Genomic DNA, 20,113 nt, shown 5'->3' on the forward strand with positions numbered 1-20,113 from the left:
GTGAAAGAGTATGTGTCACAGAAAACAAGCCAAACGACAGAGCGTAAAAGTTAGGCAAAAAGAAAGAGACAGGGAAAAAGGCAGAGGAAGACAAAGAGGGGGAGAAAGAAGAGACAGTGGAAGAGTTGGCTGAAAGCAGCTTCTGTCTTCTGTCCCACCCCCTGACTGTCTTCCCCTCCTCTCTGCCCGGCCGGGAGCGAGAGGAAAAAAGAATAGGAGAGCAGAGAGAAAGACAGAGAGCAGCTCAACCACGCTTGCTCTTTTAGCGCAGGACTCAGGAATTCCAGGACCTTTGGAATTGTGCGCACACGCACTCTCACACACACACACACACACACACACACACACACACACACACACACACACACACACACACACACACACACACACACACACACACACACACACACACACACACACAAACACAAACTTACCCACACACATGCTGGTTTTTCTTGTGGGGATACAAATCTCAACGGGACTCAGAGAGGGAGTATAAGTAACAGAGACAGAGAGATTTTTAGAGAATAGCCCTTTCCAGCCCTTTCCTGTGGACTATTTGACCATGATGGCACCTGCCAAGAGCAAAGTGACTCAGAGGGGCTGAGGACTGAAACAGGACGCAGACAGATGAAGGTGAGATTTTGATTAACTGACATAATCCCTAAAGCTCTAGCATCTCTTTTTGTCTTCTCTGCCAGGATCATTGTCTATATTACCACATATCTCTCTCAAGTTAAGATATTTATAAGAGGTTTTAATTTAATGGATAATTGATGTAGGAAGTTGTGTGTTTGACTGTGGGTACAGAGTGAAATGTGTATGCTGTGTTTTTAGATCTATTTTTTTTCATTAATTCTTTGTAACTGAGCCAAAAACGTGGAATGATTACAGTTTCTTGAATATTTTTGAATACTAAAGCTGGGGAATACCTTGTGTAGGTGTTTGTGTTGGAATGGATTATGCACTTCTTAGTATGTGTGAACTCTGCTGTATTTGTGGTTTCATATCTGTGTTAATCATTACGGTGATTTCCTTGAGTAACATAATAGCGCTGCTGGACAGTTTGTGTGGAATTTTTATTTTTAGAGGGAATATATGCAAGTGAGAATATTTTGTCGGTTCGGTATCTTTAATTGGATTTGATTAGGGGTGATTCATCTGAGAATATATAAGGAAAGGAGAAAGAGTTTACGTGCATTTGGGAGCGTGTGTGTCTTGGTTGTTGTTATTTCCTGATGGTCCACCAGTGGAAGTGGGGGATATAGGGTAAATTATTATTGCTTTTGCAGACAATCTGACTTTTTCAGTTGGCATTGATAAGTAACACTTAAGTTATATTTTCAGTTTGAGAACATAATAAGGTCTCACATACATTTTTTTAAAGCCTACAAGGCTCAGAGCCTTACTCTTGAACAATAAATCATTATATGAATTTTAACTTGACTATAAATCAGTGCGGAATAAAGAAACCAGTGGACATACAGAGGATTAGAAGTCTTTGGTCCTTTTGCACCTTGGTTATTGTTTTTCCCTCATCTCTTCACTCCACCCTCTACCCTCCATCCTGCCACACTCTGCCACTTTTGTTCTGTAATCTCATTTACTTCTGCCTTTTCTGCAGGTTTCTGCTGAAATCCCACAACTAATGACAGAGGCTTATCCCATGCCACTCTGCCTCAGTATTATCCCACCCCTCTCTTTTCTCTTTCTCTCTCTGACTATTCCTCTGCCTTTACAAAGCTTTGAGTATCTCTCCTTTTTATACTCTTTCTCATTCTTTCTCACCGTCACGCAGAGTATTCGCATCCCCTTTTTCATACCCAATTATCACCAGTATGTTTTGTGTGTGAGTGGGTGTATACATGTTTTCAAGCTCACAGGTGTTCATTTTGTCTGTCATCTCACCTATTCAGTACCCTAATCCCAGGTCTCACAGGTCTTTATAAGCCCTCCACCCCAAACCCACCCTAACCAGCACAGTAACCCTTCCATTACCATACCGTTGAACCCACACATTAACCCTTAATTTACATTTGCAGTGAAGGTACAGTGGATGGTCCAACAAGGTGTTACATGTTAGTTATTTTGTGGTCTGTTTTAGTTATACACAAACATCTCATTTTGTCATCTTGGTGATATCTTAGGTGATAAGGAGTCACTAGTGACATGGAGTTTAGTTATAGTTTAAAAAGAGTTTAGAAAGAAGTGATACCAGACCTCTGTAGCCTGCTCCTCATCTCTGCTTGAGGCTAGTGGCTTGACGCTACATTAGCCACTACTAGCATAGCACAGTTGCATTGCATTATGCATAATGTAGGCGGAAGGTTTTGACAAGGAAGAAGAATGCAAGGAATAAAAAATACAATATCTCTGGTCCTGCTGCACTGATTTTGATCCTTTTTGAATACTGTCCGTTATGTGTCTGACAATGTAATTGGAGTGTAATGCGAAATTGGTGGAGTGTTAAGGCTGTATAAAAAACTTTGTGACATTATTTTTTGATGGCTGATCTTGATGTAGAATAAAAAGAAAAAAATGTGGTCACATCCAACAAAATCCTCAAAAAGTGTTGGACATTGCAGGAGCGACTTAAAAAAAACAAACAAGATCCCTACACAGGCCTGATTAAGATCCATGATGGATTGCTGTGGAGGTGGATTATGTGTTTTTAAAGTGCAAATTAATGAAGTGGTAAACCTGAATAACAACAAATAACAAATTTAATCAAAAATATAGCAATGACATCCCGATTTAGGAGAGGTCAGAATAATTAGCTAACAAAAACAAGAAACCTAACTAACTCTGATTTATGCACAATCATGCAATGCACATCACTTTTGATGTTACCTTTTTTCAGTTATTAGCAAGGGCATACGGTCCATAACATTATCTTCTTTGTCTCCTACCTTTTCTTCATTGAATTTCAGTCTGTCTACTTAATCACAAAACACCAAGTCTTTATTAGATGCACAACCACCACAAAAGAAATACCTATAAATCCAAGATGGGAATCTACTTAGAGTCACTGTCATGCACACTGAAAACCATCTCTTGGCATTATCACCATTTGAACCACTGGCTCCAAAATAAATGTAAAAACCACCAAGAGCTAATTCAAGGTATTTAATTATGAGCAGCAGAAAGTCGGCAGCTTTGAATAGCATGTTTGGATTCCTCATCCATTGTTAACAAAATATTTATGGGCCAATGCTCTGTCTTTCATCTTGAATGTCCTTGAGTTTCTGTAGGTGTCACTCTTTACATTGTCTGTTCAGCCATGTTGGCAATTGCTGCTAATGCTAAACACCTAGCTCTTATTCTGTGTATTCCAAACACACTGGTGCTAATGCAATTTTAAAACACATGATGTTTCCTCAGGACAGAAAGGCAGAATGTCTGGAACAGCACACACACAGGAGAGAGCTGCAAAGTGGTCATTTATTTGACCTAACAGCTACTGTGGGCTTGAGGTAGGTCTGTTGATTACCTGGTGATGAATTGACCACCAAGGTAACTTTATGGTTAAGGTGGCTATACACTGATCCACTGCCACACCTTAAAGCCCATTAACCCCCATTTCAACCCTTCCTCGGTGAAAAAAACCATTAACCTTCCTTTTAACCCTTTCATGTGGCTGGAATATCTACCACATCAGCAGAAAATAGGAAACAAATGTGTAAAGCAGAAACACAAAGATTTAGCAAAGTATAGTACGATACCTAATGTGTACATTTATATACTGTTATAGACCACAGGATAAGTATCTTCCCTTGGACTACCAGTGCTGGTCTCTTAGCTCTGTTATGGTTGCCTATTTGTCTTTTTTATATTTATGTGTGTGAAGTATGGAGTGACGACATTAGAAAGACAAGCTACAGAAAACTGATAGGTCCAGGTGTAGAGTGAGAGAGGGAGAGAGAGACAGAGACGGAGAGAGACTGGGCAGCAATGTCAGTTTTCCTTTGTTTGAAATATTTAATGAGTGTCTCTGCTCTCTTCAAATATTGACTTTTTCGAATATAGCCAGAGGGGACTTACGGGAGTGGAGGTTGTTCTCTCTTTCAAATAAAAAGCAAAAGGCTGTTAACATCAAACTTTCATTGGTTTCTTTTATTTATTAATTTTTTGTTTTCTTTTACGATCCTTCTGATTAAAAGGAAAAAAAAACATGATACTTGCCCTTGATTTGGAAGTCATGGCTAATGAAGGGTAAAATGTGTGGGATGAGTGTGTTTGTGTGTGTGAGAGAGAGAGTTTGTGCACTAAATTTTTTGTGTGTATATATTCCAGTAAATGTGGAACCCTGTGTCTCCATAAATGTGTATGTATATGTGTGTGTATTTGTGCAGCTTTTCTGTATCTATACATTATTACTGTACTACAGTTGTGCAAAATGTGCATTTCCCACATTCATGGAGTATTAAAGGTAAGCGTAATTGTAGACCGACTTTTACAAATTTCCAAAAACTATTTTTTTTACTGAAACTGGTTTTAAATTAATTTCTGATATGATGTTCTTGCATATCTAAAAGTAGCTACAGTATTCCCTGCTACATTAAGACACTGTTCATCCGCAGTTTACATTACATATGGTCCTGTAGCGGTAAAGTCAGCTCAGAATATACTTCTACAGATACAAAGTAAAGCTAAAAATTCAAAGAAAAACACATATAATGTAGTGCATTGCAAATAATCTTGTCTTCCAACTGATAAATAAATAAATAAATGGTCAAACTGCAGAATATTTTTATACATTGTTCACCAGTGTTTACTAATTATTTAAAGTAATGTAACTACTTCAGTGCATATGTGCATCTGTGTATTAAAGGTTCCTCTGTAGCTGTCTTTAAACCATTGCTGCTGCAGCTGAAAGTTCTTATATTATCACATTTCACCCAATCATTCAGTATAGCACGTGATTGACAACCCATAAGCAGGAATTTAGACTATGTAGAAGATATGGGATAATGGTGGAAGATAATAGATCTCATGTTTTAAACCTGTCATTTGATATGTGTAGATAACCTAAACACATGAATGGATGGATTACAAAGGGGCTGAACCTGAGGTCAGCGAAGATAATTTCCCTTATTCATCCCTGTGTTAAAAAGGCAGACAAAGGATGTTAGATATACTGACATAGATAAAAGTGTAGATAATACCTTAACTGATGTTCAAGCTCACCCTTTTACGGTGAAGGTCTTAAAATATAACAAAGAAAACGGAGAGGCTGCAGAAGAACACATCAGGGTGGGAGGTTTCTTTGTGAAAGATATTGAATTTTATTAACTCAGACAATTGAATAAATTTCATTGAATGAGGCAAAAAAGGCATGTCTAATAGTCATGTTTATTAGCATACAAGCAGACTAGAGAAGTGATGAGAGATATACTGGAATACGTCTCCCTCACTTAGTAAAAAAGTGTCCTGATTTGCTAGACATAAGGAAAGACTGATTTTCTTTTTTTATTGAAATAAGCAACAGCAGACTAAGAGATATTTATATCGAACCCAGATTTTAAATGTTTAGGGAGAAGCAGTACGTGTCATCAGTATAAACCAAAAAGAAGTTGCAACTCATGAAGTGCAAAAAAGGACATTCACTGGGAAACTCAGTAGGAAATTTATGTCTAGGGCTGGGTATTTTTACAATACCGGTGTCACACATACGACAGTTGAGTTATGTCACGATACCATAAGAATACCTTTTTCTGATATCATGCTTTGCTGAGTTTTTATTTATTTAAAATATTTTCAGCACAACATAGGTCAAACTTTAGTGTTTTGCTCGATTGTTTGGTCACCCACATTTTGAGTTGTGGTACCTTGGTAAATAATGGTTGTACATAACAGAACCTGATTGACCCATCAGTTGATGTGTGATTCAATATCTGATACAAGAATAAGTTAACAAGATGAAAGATCTGACCAAACAGAGAAAAAAAAGTCCCCACATTAAGTACACCTAAGGCTGCACAGGGGTAAGTGGGTTTCCATCTGAACGTAATGCAGAGTTTAACTGAATTTTTTTTTAAAAATCGGCAAAAGAAAATACAAATTAATTCTCGTTTTCTATCCATTACGCTTATCCGAATAGTACTGGAGTTGTTTCGTTGACATAAAAAACTGGTGCCACTAATTCTCCAGTAGGTGCCATTAAAAAATTGCAGAAGAAGAGGGCGCAACACGATGTCGTATTTAAAACCGCAACAGTCAAGCCTCAAACCGTGAAAACAATCTAGAAAACATGATGGGAATGTGAGTTTTACATACTGGATGGTTAATGGTAGTTGGGGCTCCATATCATCAGATAAAAGCAGATCACTTAAACATGGCTGACGACCTGAAGTAAGGGTTAAGCTGAGGACAGGGTGGTCAATCTTATGTCACTATCAGTGGATGTGTAACCTGGATGTAAGACCTCTGGGTTTATGTGTTTTTGATCAGGTTATTGTCCCCTTGGCTGGTTTAGAAGCTTTTCACACAGAGGAAATTTGTAGGTGATGTCCTTTCCTTTTAGCTTATATGTATCCCGGAGCAAAAACTGTAGTTGAGCCAAAACAAAAAATTGACAAAATGAGCACAAAATCTCTTAACAACAGGTCAATATAAAACTGTTTCTGGAGTTTATGCTACAATAGCACAAGGATGACCCATAATTTTCAAGTGTTTGTGACATTAAAATGTTAGCTTAAGGTAAGGTTTTGACAGAAAAAGAAATTATAAGAACAAAACGATCAACAAATGTCGTGGACCACTTGTTGAAAACTTTATTCTCGGTTGTAAACTGGCCAAGGGCTTGGAATAGAACCGGGGTTGCCAGATCTGGAAGTATCCTCCCGTTTAACCTTCTGGACTTCCCTTGCTTGCCACTATGCATTGTCACCATCAGACACCTGCCTGTTTCACATTTCACACTTTCTGTCCTGAACAAATATAATTGTTCTGTAAGACATTCTCGACAGGGGCTTGTTTCACAAAGGAAATTTGTTTTGAAGATGTGTCAAAAAAGTGAGATAAATTTTTAAAACAAACATGTATATTCTATAGGGCTGTTATCAGATTAACATACAGTAGTTTTTACTACAAAGCAGGAACAACCTTGCAGGATAAAGAGAAAAAACATGATTTATTGGACAGGGTTTGTGCTCATTTATTTTGGAACACAACAAGACCACACTCTCTGCTTGACTTGAACCAAGCTCCTCTTCATTCCTTGTGTTTATACTGACTGCCATCACACACACACACACACACACACACACACACACACACACACACACACACACACACACACACACACACACACCTCTACTCCAGTGGCATAGATATAATATATCAAATTGAATTTTTTCACATGCCTTGCTCAATTTATTTTTGTTTATTTAATCCATTTTAAGTAACCAAATTTATCAGTAACTTAATGTGTAAAAACTAAAACTCAAGGTTAAGGGGTATAGTGGCTATTTGAACTATTCTTACTGTTCTTACTTTCCCTTCCTTCGAGTGCTTTACCCTCCCCTTGCCCTTCTTGCACACACACAGAAACATGCACACGTGTCCTGTCCTTCCTAATTTCTTCTTTCTTCCTTGAATGCCCAGGTCTATCTATTGCTGTTGCAGAACAGCTTCTCGTTTGCCAGACTGACCTGTAATTGCACTCTCAATTTCTGGAGATGTGTGCGTATGCATGTGTGTGAGTTTCTGTGTGTGTATGTCTGAGTGTGTGTTAGTGTGTGTGTATGTCTGAGTGTGTGAGTTTGGACTTCGGGCCTGTCCTGTCCTATCACCTTGAGCGATCATGCAGTGTTGAAGGTGATGTGGAATTAGGAGGCTTTACACACGAAGATAGGAAAATAACGAGATTCTCAGCATCTCTGACACACACACACACACACACTCTCACACACACACACACACACACACACACACACACACACACACACACACACACACACACTCACACACAAACACACACACACATGCATTATCACACATATACAAGCACCCTTATGGTTTCAGAAAATGTCTGTGCCTTTTCACACACACACACACACACACACACACACACACACACACACACACACACACACACACACACACACACACACACACACACACACACACACACACTATGTCCCAGAGGAGTGCTCGAGGGGCTTACGCAGGGGATTTTGCTGTTCTGCAGTGTGCCTGTCAGATAAGAAAGGAGACACAGGCCTGCCTGGTGACATGCTAGTGAGCGTGTGCAGTACAGCCTCCTTTCCTTCCCCTTCCCTCTTCAACCTGTCACTCAAGTCACCTGCCATACTGGTGATGATACCACACACACACACACACACACACACACACACACACACACACACACACACACACACACACACACACACACACACACACACACACACACACACACACACAAGGACTGTCAGGTATCTGATTTGGTAAACTAATAAACATACACGCGCAGACAAACATTCATTGGCTGAGTTTCAGTTGAGTTCCCTCACACCTCTATATCTGTCAGGTGGGTTTGGCAGGGACCAACCTGCTCTAACGAGAAGACCACTGGAGAGTATCCACCAGAATTGTGTTTTAACATCATACTGTTATCAATATTTGATTTAAAAGTGGGGGAATGATTGGTAGTTTGAGGCAGAACCCTTTGGTCTTCTTTCTTTTGTTACTGTTTTCTCCCTTTTACTCTCTTCTTCCAATCTTCTTTCTTTTTATCCTTAACAACCTCCAGCTCCTCTGTACCCCCCCCTCAGTTCTTCACTCATTTCCTTGGTCTATTCCTCCTCCTTTCCTTCTCTCCCCTCCATGTACTCCCTTCTTATCCCCTCCTTTTCCTCCCTCTTTGCCCTCCATCCCTCCCCCTATTCCTCTCTTCTCACCACCTGTAATCCTGCTTGCCGCTGCTGTGTAGCTGCTCAGGATCATAGATGGAAAAAGGGAGTTATAGAAAGAGAAAGCAGACAGAGAGAGAGAGAGAATATTTTAGAGTGTGCATTTATTGCAAGGGTCTGTTTTTCAGCTCTGCTGCTGATTTTTCAATACTCTTTTAGAGATTTGGTGCCGTAATGACTGATCTGGTACATGGATGGGATGCTTAGTAAGAGAATAGAATTTTGCCAGCACTTCCAGTCTCTCAACATCCTCCTTACTTCCACTCCTGTTAAATTCTGCAGCTACTGTCATCTACACCAACAGCCCTTCATGCCTCATTGTTTTTCATCCCTTCTTTCCTGTGTCTTCCAGTTAGTTCTCAGACTAAACCCAAGTCTTCATATCCCAGTCCTAGCAATCAGAACAAAGTTATCGTGTTTTAAGAGAAAAATAATAGCAAATAACAAAATGAGTTAAATATTTTTGTTATCATTATTTATGCTTTGTTGGGCAATTACCAGTGAAAAGAAAAAAGAAAGTTTGCTAATGAGTGGCAGGTTGGGAAAAATACCAAAAGCCCATAATGACTCATAGCCAGACAGGTGACCGGGATGCCCTACGGCTCTTTTATTTTTGATTAATTAATGATCTTAATTGTCTGATGTCTTCACATTCCTTGTTTTTTTTCCCATAACAGTTCTCTATAATAATATAACTATAATACTATACTATATTACTATAATATAAAACTCAACATTTGAGAAGCTTACAGTAAATTGTAGCTTGCAGTAAATTGTAGAATACATTTATATACTCTAGCGCTTTTTTCGAAACTGTTTTATAATTTGCCTCTCATTCACTCATTCCCACGCACACTTAGGCACCCGAATTGACCTGCCAACTCTGTGATAAACGACCTGCTCTATAATTGGGACCTAAGGGGACTGTCCTAAGGGGTGAATTGATTATCAAAATTGTTTTTGATTCATTTCTGTCTAATGTCTAATTGAAAATAGGGTAATCGTTGCAGCACAAGTCCTTGCATTTTTGATAATGGCTGCATCTGACTTGTGATGGACAAAGAGACCCATTCAAAGTGTTCCCCTTCCCTCTGTCCATGTCTATACAGGGATATGGTGCCCAGCCTGTGATTAAGACATTGAATGAATGTTTGCAATTGTGTTTAGGCTTGATGAAATGGTTGCTCTTAAATATTTATCTCTGCAGGTACTAACCACCATGGAAATGCTTCAACCTTCACCTTTTCTGTTTTTACAGTATTCTCCTTTCTAAACCTTACAATGCCAAACTGTTCAACCCCCCACATCCACCCACGCTCCCATAAAACCCCTCTTGACTACGCCCTTGGCCTCTCCTGTCTCAACCAGTCACCCCCCACCACCACCCTTTTTACTGACACCATCCCCCAGCCCCAGCCTCTTGGCAGCTCCTCCAGGCAGGCTAATTGACTCAGTCCCAGGGGGAGGGGGATCATGCCACATTTCTAATTTGGCTTCTCCTCCTCCAGATAAAGCTACATCCCTCCAGTTTTTAACCCCCCTCTCTCCAAGCCCCTCGGTCTCTATCAATCTATCCCTTTATTTGTTTTTTTTTAGTTTATTTTCTTTTTTTTCAGTTAAGGCTGAGCAACTTACATTTTCAAGTGTATTAAAAAACATGCACTTTTTTTTTTCTTTATATCTTCCCTCTTTACATCTTTCTTTTTTTTCTTTAGCTGGCTGTTTACATGACCGCCAGACCCAAATACAGACATTATAGACACCTGAATACATGAAAGGACAGTTATACACACACTCACAGAGCACAGAACCCCGCCTTTGCTCACCATGGGGTTCACCTTCAGAGAGCCTCCATCTCCACAAACCACACCTAGGGACTAGGATGGGCGTGTCTCAGTGTGTATGCATGTCTGTGTGTGTGTTTGTGTGTGTGTGTGTGTGTGTGTGTGTGTGTGTTTGTGTGTGAATAAACCAAGCTTAATCCAACTAACAAGCGGGCAGATGGAGAACAAAGGCGTTTTGTTATTGATTGTATCACAACTAAGAATAGGAAAAACATAATCAAAAAAGTCTCCAGTGTTCTGAGATTTGGAATTTCAGATTTTGCTCTCATGTACATCAAAGAAGATAAAAATATATTTTTGTGAACCTTGATAGATGTCTATAGTGTTTAAACTGCACTGCTTGCATACTATGCTGTTTTTGAAGTTTGAATGTATTGGTGGACATCAGTACTGGTTGTTTCTATATATGTGCATTTGTAGATACATCAAAAATCCATTGTATATGATTTAAATGATTGGAGTGTGTGTATGTGCTTTGGTTGCCTTTGTCTGTGTGTGTGTGTGTGTGTGTGTGTGTGTGTGTGTGTGTGTGTGTGTGTGTGTGTGTGTGTGTGTGTGTGTGTGTATGTGTGTTTATTTTCTGTATATTATCTGGATTTAAGGTATTGTGCGTTAATATCTCTAAAACAGAGAGGTGGAGTAAACCACAAGAGCATAGCCCCAAGGAGAACTTTATGATACAGTGACTGAAATTAAACAACAAATACACTCACATGCCAAGTTTACACACAGCAACGCAGCAGCACAGCACAAATTGGGAATCCTGACAGATTCTGTGCAGGAAGCATGTTTGGTATGCAGCAGTAGCTGTGGCCATTAGTAAAATGGCATTTTCAGATGGACAGATACTGTAAGGTATTTTAGCTGGAGGCTCAGGGTTGACTGGTCTTTTGGAAAAGACATTCGAGACATAGAGAGCTAAAACCTACAGTACAGTATGTGGAAAGACTGAAGGCCTGGTCTTTGTATTTGTAGAAGAGTGGAAAATGCATCTCTGATCCTGAAAAAAGTGGGAACTGCTTGGACTGATAGTTTTGTACTTCCGTATAGCCTACAAATTTCCTTTTTATTATACTCAGAGGTACGGGAGAGGTAAATTTTTGCATTAAATTTTACACAGATGTACCATAACAGAGATATAATGGGCCCCAGATGCCTTTATCTTTTGATACAAAAAGGAAGTTTTGATACAAAAAGGAAGTTGAAGAAACAAAAAATGATACTAGTTCAGGTTGAACTAAAGATAAAACTTCTAATTTCACCATCAGATCCAGAGAATCCAGAAGATCCAGAAAATTATTGGTAGTGTTCATGAGTGGGAAGCCAGTGAGGGATCACGTCTTTGCAGCAGAGCAACTCCATTTATTTGGTCTGTCTTCTTCTATCTACATGGTCCTCAGGTAAATACCCCAAGTGAAATTTTGGTCACTTGGGGTATATAACTGTACTTCAAAGAACTAAATGGTATCAGGGGGTCTGGGCTCATTCCCTAAGGTGTGAGTATTCTCAAAGAACTATCATAAAACATGTTGTCAGACCATGACGGAGGGCTAAAAGGTTTGTAATTGCTTTGAAGGAACACGTCAAACTCTGGCTACGTTCTCACGTTCACACACCCGGCCAATTGCTGCATAAACCTGGCATGAATGTCATTATTGTCAGTTCCAGAAAGTAACAGAAATTGTCAAATGCAGCCCATCGCTTCCACCATTGGAACAAGCACTTCTGTTGGAATATACAAGTGCCTTTAAAGACAGTGACTTGGAGCTCAGACATCTGGAACGAACATGTAGTAGCAGTGACTCAGACTTAGATAAGAGGAATAATAATAAATGAATAGATTGTTGAATGAAAGATGCAAGATACAAGTTACAAGTTTTTCACACCACAATTTTGATGTTCTTTTTCTGAGACCTCCCTGTTTTACATCTACTGTAGAACGTTCTCAATGATCAGTAAACAAATAGCAGGTAAACTGTTAAATCTATTTGATGGGTTTCATATACAATTATGAAAAATGATAAATATCACATTTTTATAAAAGCTTTACAAAGTCTATTTCCCTTTAATCCACAGCTAAAATAAATTGAAGTAAGTTTATAACAACACAATGAAGTGACATTCTGTTTCAGATATGTTCAGGTATGTAAGGATGTGGCTGGTTTCTGTCCCACTGGACACATTTGTCAAATATCTTTTGTCTCCCTCTCATACCTTATACTGCTATAATGGTCTGGAATTGACATTAAATATCTCAAATGAGTGGTGATGAAATAAACACACATTAGACAGAAATTCATACCTGTTTTTATTGGCAAGACTGAAAAGTTACCATCCTCAAATATAGAGCCGACAGTCTTTAATGTGACCACTGACTATGGAACTGGAAAAGAGAATTGGCTGGTGTCTAATGTGTGGGTGAGGGGGTGAGGGGGGATTCAAACAGCAAAGCCTTTCATGCTTCACACCCTGTGTTTATATACTGCTCACTGCATTCCTCATTAGCCAATGGTTTTGTGTGTGTTCGTCTTTTGATGGCTGCCTAAAATGTAAATTCTCATGATGATTAAAGAAGGAGAATCTGTTCCTGAGTACTGCAAATACTGTATGCATTTGATTGTGTGCATATATAAACTGCCTGTGTTTTCACGCATGTTTTTGTAATGTGGGACAATATGTTTGATTGATTACTTACATGTCAAATGTGACTGCTGACAGTTTTGCAAAGAGGAGTTCCAGGGAAGGAGAAAGAGGAAGAAGAGGATAAAGGAGAGAGGGAGGACTAGTTTTTGAAGACAGGGATGAATTAACGTGAAAAATGTTGCAGTAGGCTGTCTCTGGTCATACATTTCTTGCTGTTTGCACTCAGATCATTAAAGAAATCAAGATAACTACACTAGCAGCGTAGAGTCATCACTCATGACAAAACCACACTTTTTAATTGCTGCTGATGGCTGAAAGCTGGATTTTAACTTTATTTTGTCCATGCTGGAGAGTCTTTCAGAATCCAATCCAAACCTTCTGATACAACAGATCGATAGGCCTACAGACGGATTATTACAAGACACTGTACAGAATATAGGGAGCAACCTGGAAAACATTTAAAAAAGGACAGGCATATTACGGACGACAGGAACCAGGAGAGTGGGATGTAATGTGACAGGAAAAATTATAATAATTATAATATTAATACAAGTACACATCAACCACTTGGAGGTGGAGTTGCTGCAACATCCTCAGCACATCTACTTCCCGCAGCTCTAGCTGAACAACATCTCGGTGTTGAATCTCCTCAGGATGAGCTGTGTCTTATGCATGTGCATGGCACATCAACAAAAAGCTGTCAGCTGTCCCAGTGGTTTTTCATGTGGCAGAAGACACACTAATTGTTAATCAGCATTTTTTAATTTTTTTCTTTTACTTCAAAATACATTTTGGGACCCAGTGGGATAATTCGCTGCTTTATCTGTAGTTTTTTCTATATGTTTATACACATATGCCTTTCAACTTAAAGTTTAGTATATGGTTGTGCATCTGTTCTCTGTGCAAGCACCGTGCATGTGGCGTCAAAATGGAGTTTAAGATTGTGTTAGAAAATTGTTAGAAAACAATTGTCTTATGTTTATTGCTCAAAAACAACACTTGTCATTATGCAACTAGCAGAAATCCTTAAGATGAAACTTAAAAAATACACAAATGTCTCCGCGGAAAAAACCTTTTCTTAATTCCTGTATAGCATTTGTATTTGGTGTTATGAAGTATTCACTGTGTGTGTGTTTGAGTGTGTATTACTGTGTGTGTGTGTGTGTGTGTGTGTGTGTGTGTGTGTGTGTGTGTGTGTGTGTGTGTGTGTGTGTGTGTGTGTGTGTGTCTGTGTGCCTGTGCATGGCTTTGTATGTGTTTTGACAGTAATGGTGATAGAAAGTCACATAAATTAGAAAATATATTTTATCACATTTCAAGAAAAAAGCTTAAATAAGCTGATATACATTCATATACATTCATTGAGAACATTGGTAAAATCTACAAAAGCTGTGCTTGGAAATGGAACAGGGATCTTGATGTGAAGATCCCTGTTCATGGACTGATGAGATTTGAATGGGTGTGTGTAAAAGTAGCAATTGTCCAAAAAGTGGTGCTACTGAAGCTTCTTTACTACACCCTCTGCAGGAATGCAAAAAAATTAAAGGACTGTGGAGTTCATTGAAGGCAGCAGAGGCATCTACAGACCCATCAGGGTGTTGTTTGACACACCCATAAAACAAGGGGCTCTGCAGCTCTGCTGGCATATCAGCTCTCACAAATCCAAGATTGCACTGGTGGCTGAACTTTTGAGGCTTCAGCAGGAAAAAAACATCCCATCTGAGGTAGCTTTCGAAGATATGACAGAGCTGCTGGTGGAGCAAGGCAAAGATACAATGAGAGGGCAGCTGTGGGAGTTTGACTTGGAGGAATACGATGATGACGATGACGTCTCATGCGGGTGTGGGAGGTGAACAACAGCATGAAAATGAGAGACAGCAACGTTGAAGCCAGACGTCTGCTCGAGTCCTCAGAGGACATCCTTCCTTATTTCAGACATCCCAAGATTAGAGCCAGACAGAGCAGCTGCAGGTGAAAGCCAGTTCCTAACTGCTCGGCCCATGGGAGGTGGTTCCAAAAGTCCTGCAGGGCTTCTGGCTGCCTCCTCCAACCATCTTCCTTATGATGCCATCCCAGCAGCTCAGTGAAATGGCTGTTGGGGTCACAAAGGCTGTTTTGGACAGGGTCACCTGTCAGAGATGGAATGGTCCTATCTATCCAGGAGAAAGTTAGGCATATGTGCCCTCAAGACAAATCCTGAGGAGAAGGCTTAACTGCTTTGCAGCACAGGTGCTGAACACAATCGCTGATGCTCTCAAACAGCAAAAACAGTTGCATGCAGCCAGCAGATGTGGTGGGTGGCACGGAGGCCATACCCACCCAGTCCAAGAATTCGAATGAGGAGTGTGGTATAGAGGAGGACGCGGAACCCATTCCTGAACCTCTTGCCAACATCAGCTTGGATAAAACAGTGGAGTCGGCCTCCATGTCCAGCCCAGAAGCAGACTGTGTTGTGGTTCCAGCTCCGCCCCCTCATGTAACCCCTGTTAATAAACCTGCCGTAACTGCTGTCCATGATCCTTTGACAATCAGCCATACTAATCAAGTGGAGCAGCATACACCCTGGCCACAGACAGAGTCTGTTGTGGCTCCGCTCAACCTTTTCCTCTGACCCCTAATGCTGAAACTCCAGTCACCACATCATTCCTGAATGGTGACAATATAGTTGAAAAGCCCAGCAGAGAACCAGACAGTACTGGATTGTCCCCTCCACTAACTGCTCTGACTCTCATTTTTGAACCTCCTGCCAAGAAAAGCTTGGAAGAAGCAGATGTGTCTGCCTTTATACCCAGCCTAGAAGCAGACTTTCCTGCAGGTCCAGCTCCACCACTTCCTTTGACTCCTGCTGAATCCCCAGGTGCTACTTCAGTCCTGGATGGCGCGGATGTGAGCGAGAAGCTCACCAGAGAACCAGATTGTGGTGTCTTGTCTCCTCCTCTCACGACTTTGAGTCCCACTATTGAACCTTCTGCCTATTATAGCTTGAAAGAAACAGATGTGGCTGCCTCCACACCCGGGTTAGAAGCAGACTTACCAGTGGTTACAGATTCACCACCTCCTTTGACTCTGTCTGCTGAATCCCCAGTCACTACTTCGGCCCTAGATGGTGACGATATAGTTGAAAAGTCCACCAGGTGCTGATGAACATCCTAGGATCACTGCCGTCAGGAGAGCAGGAGGTTTGCCAATCAGTCAGCTGGAACCAGCTGAGCAGTCTACACCTCCCTCAGACACAAACTCTGCTGTGAAAATATCTCTACCACTTCCTGTGACTCCTCCTGCTGAATTCCCAGTCATTACTCCAATCCTAAATGGTGAGGTTATAACTCAGGAGCCACCAGAAAATTCGACTCAGCTGTAATTCTGGCTCCACAAGTTCCTCTGACCCTCCCTGAACCTCTTGACAAAACTGCAGTGCAGGACCTGACAATCAGCCAGGATGAGCTCAAAATGTCGACGAGTGGAATCCAACGCTTCTTCAAGTGGTTCCAAAAAACACTCTGCTGCTGTTGTCTGCCATGGCCCTGCGCCAGACTGAGACTTCTCAGTTTATTTCTTTCTTCATGTAGATTGTTCACGTTTCTGTTAGATGTTCACCTTTCTGTTAAACTAATAAAGTAATCAATTCTTTGTTGCATTGCATTCAGTCCACATTGCTCTGCTTTATTTTTGTGAATTGTGTATTAATGCAACGTACAACAAAGGCATTTCCTAACAGGAAGACAAAGTTGCATCCACTGTATTTTCACTATAGTATGAGCTTGGTTCTTATAAAGATTTACTTTGTCTAATCTGAGTGGCACAGAGGTATCAAAGGCTGATTTCAAAACACTTATTTTTATGTAGGCCAATACAGACAGCTAGAAATAACATTAAATAGACAGAAAATGCAAAAAATTGCACTTTGAGGGGCAGACAAATGGTCAATGTGACATGAAGGTTTTGCTGCATCCACAAAGAATAAATGTCAGACTGGCAAAAAAAAAAAAAAAAAAAAAAAAGATATGTACTCTGCATTTACAGGGAAAAAGTATGATTTAAATGTCTACCTTCTACCATTAGTCTTATTTACCTACCTACCATTTATACAAAACCTGGGTTAAACCAGGGAACAAGATAATTAAGGGATTATAAGAAAAAGAAAACATGATGGGGGAACAGGATGATAAATTTGATCTTGCATGAGGCATAGATAAAACAGAGCAGCAAGAACCCAGGTGTAACAGGATATGAAAACATCTGTATACCTCAGAAGAACTATGAGGTGATGGTTAAAAAGTGATGTCTGTTATAACCATCGAAGCTTTGTTGACAGTTTCAAAATTGAAACCACTTTATGTCAAGATTATAAAGATTAATCCTGAGTTAGTAATACGATTGAAAACAAATAGAAGTTTAAACTGCCATATAGACATAAACTGAAACCAATTTTAAACTTGATGCGGTTTAATCTAAATCAAAATTTTGATTTGGTTGACACCTTTAAGACCTTTTACACTTTTAACTTCAGACTTCATTCTTGTTAGTTTGTATCTCTGTGACAAGCCAATGAGCAGCAATACCACCAAGCCAGTCAGTCAGTGTCATAGAAAATCTCCACTCCATCCATATACTGAGACATATGAGAAGAGACAAAAAAAGAAGAATGAAAAGGAAAGGAAGTAGGGAGAGGCAAACCTACTGGATCCAACCCTGTATTCAGTTTCTGGCCTCTCGTTCTCCTCTCTGCTCTTCCTCTCATCCTGACATGAAATAATCATTAGATGTAGTGGTAATTCAGCCCAGCCGTCTTTCCACATTAGCTAATGTGCATCAGAAACGTCAGAAGTGTGTATGTGTGTGGTGTATTCATGTATACAGTATCTGGAACCCTGTGTATGCAGGTCTGTGTTCGTCAGCATTCGCAAACGTGTGGTTCTGTCCAGACTACTGCTTTTGTGTGAGTGTGTGTGTGTGTGTGTTTATGTGTGTGTGTGTGTGTCTGTGTGTGTGTGCATGTGTGTGTTTCTACATCAAACAGTTCGCATGACAAGGTTTTCTGTTTTACGGTCGACAGGTGCTAAATAATAAAAGCACCTAGAACAAGGAAGAGGAGAGGAAACGACAAGACAGGAGTACACCAAGAGGAGACAGGGAGAGGCAAGAATAGAAGAAAGAGATGTGGAGAGAAGAAGGGAGAAGAAAAACATGGTAGAAGGAAACACAGGAAAGAACAGGACAGAACTGATGAAGAAAAATGTGCAGTTTTTTCAACTCTAAAACTCCAAACATCCCTTTCTCCTCTGAGTGTCCCTGCTTTGTTTGGGTTATATTAACTCTACTCCAAAAAAAAATATTTTCTTCATTCCTCCTCTCAGCTGCTGTTGGTGAGCAGTGCCAAGCAGCAGAGGCAGCAGCATCGGTGGAGCTCTTCCCATGATGGAATGGAGCAGAGGTTGGAGATTGGGAGGGAAAGTCAGCGCTGTGGGGCTTAACGGATGGTTTGTTGGTATTGTGTGTCTTGTGTATGAATAAGGTAATTTCCCCCTTTGAAAGAGGAACTCCTTACACAAAGCAAGTGAGATAGAGGAGGGGGTTTGAGCAGAAAATGGAAAAGAGACATCACAAGGTGACATCTGATGTCAGGTTTATGAGACTGTCGCCTCTGTGTCTGTATTCCTACAGTACTTGTGTGTGTACGTGTGTGTGTATTTGCGTGTGTGTCTATGGATTACAGGTGCATGAATCGATGTTTGTTTCACTTGATTTTCACGTCATATTTTAAATTTCTGCACATACTGTATCTCAAAAAAAATAAATGTCATTATAAAGAGCTATCTGATGAAATGTACAAGCTCTGCTCAGCATTGAGCTGAGTGTATAATGACAGTGTGTCAACAGAAAGTGTCAGCTATCTGCCAGTGTTGCCTTACATTGATTCACCCAGATCTGAGACAGCTTTACTCAGGGGCCCCTCGGTAACTCTAGACATAGCACACACACACACACACACACACGCACACACACTGAGAGGCACACACCTGGGCACAGTGAATTCTACCCCAAGGGCAGCTTTGAGGAGGACAGCTGTGAAGAGAGAAGGAGGCCAAGATAAACTGCAGGAAAAGCTAAATGTTACAGAAAAACTAACACACTCCAGTGCTACTGTGTGGCGGCAAATCCAAGCCAGCTGAGTGCTTGTTGTTTTTTTAACATCAATGACTCCTTATCAATCTAACAATGAGACATTGCCATAAAAAAAATGACGGGCTCTTAATGTTTTTGCATTTGTGGCAGTGGGAAATCTGCTATATTGATTTATCGTATGAGAATGTTTTACAGCACGCCTCTAAAACCACTTAAATGCACCCTGTGGAGTTTTTGACCGCTTGAGGAGTGATTCAGCAATGTTTGATGAGCAGGATATGTATGTGCATGTGGGTGATGGTACCAATCCCTAACAAGTGCAGAGGGCAAATGTGTTTTGCACGCAAGCATCGCTTTTCCATGGATCGAAAGTTGGTGACAGTAACACAAGCAAGAAACATAGCATGTGCCTGGAAAAGGCAGAGAGGAAGAAGATAATTTTAAAAATACTCAGAAACCACCTTCAGGAATACTAGTCCCATTAACTTTAAAATTAAGGCCTACAGAGAATGAAGGCACAATGAAAACGTTAATACTATCTACTAGTATGACTATGGGAGATGAAAGTTAACAAAGGTAAATGATGAG

General features: G+C 40.2%; 1 protein-coding gene across 1 annotated transcript in view; it reads left to right on the forward strand.

Annotated features, from left to right (window-relative positions):
• Positions 1-411: 411 nt before the first annotated feature.
• The window catches only part of sema3b (sema domain, immunoglobulin domain (Ig), short basic domain, secreted, (semaphorin) 3B), an 82,632-nt gene continuing 62,930 nt past the window's right edge, over positions 412-20,113 (forward strand). Inside the window, exon 1 of the mRNA XM_040152377.1 lies at positions 412-636. The gene's annotated coding sequence lies outside the window, so the exon portion shown is untranslated. The remainder of the gene's footprint in view (positions 637-20,113) is intronic.

The sequence above is a fragment of the Xiphias gladius genome, chromosome 18, assembly GCF_016859285.1.
Source record: "Xiphias gladius isolate SHS-SW01 ecotype Sanya breed wild chromosome 18, ASM1685928v1, whole genome shotgun sequence".
In the NCBI taxonomy this organism is placed as follows: domain Eukaryota; kingdom Metazoa; phylum Chordata; class Actinopteri; order Istiophoriformes; family Xiphiidae; genus Xiphias; species Xiphias gladius.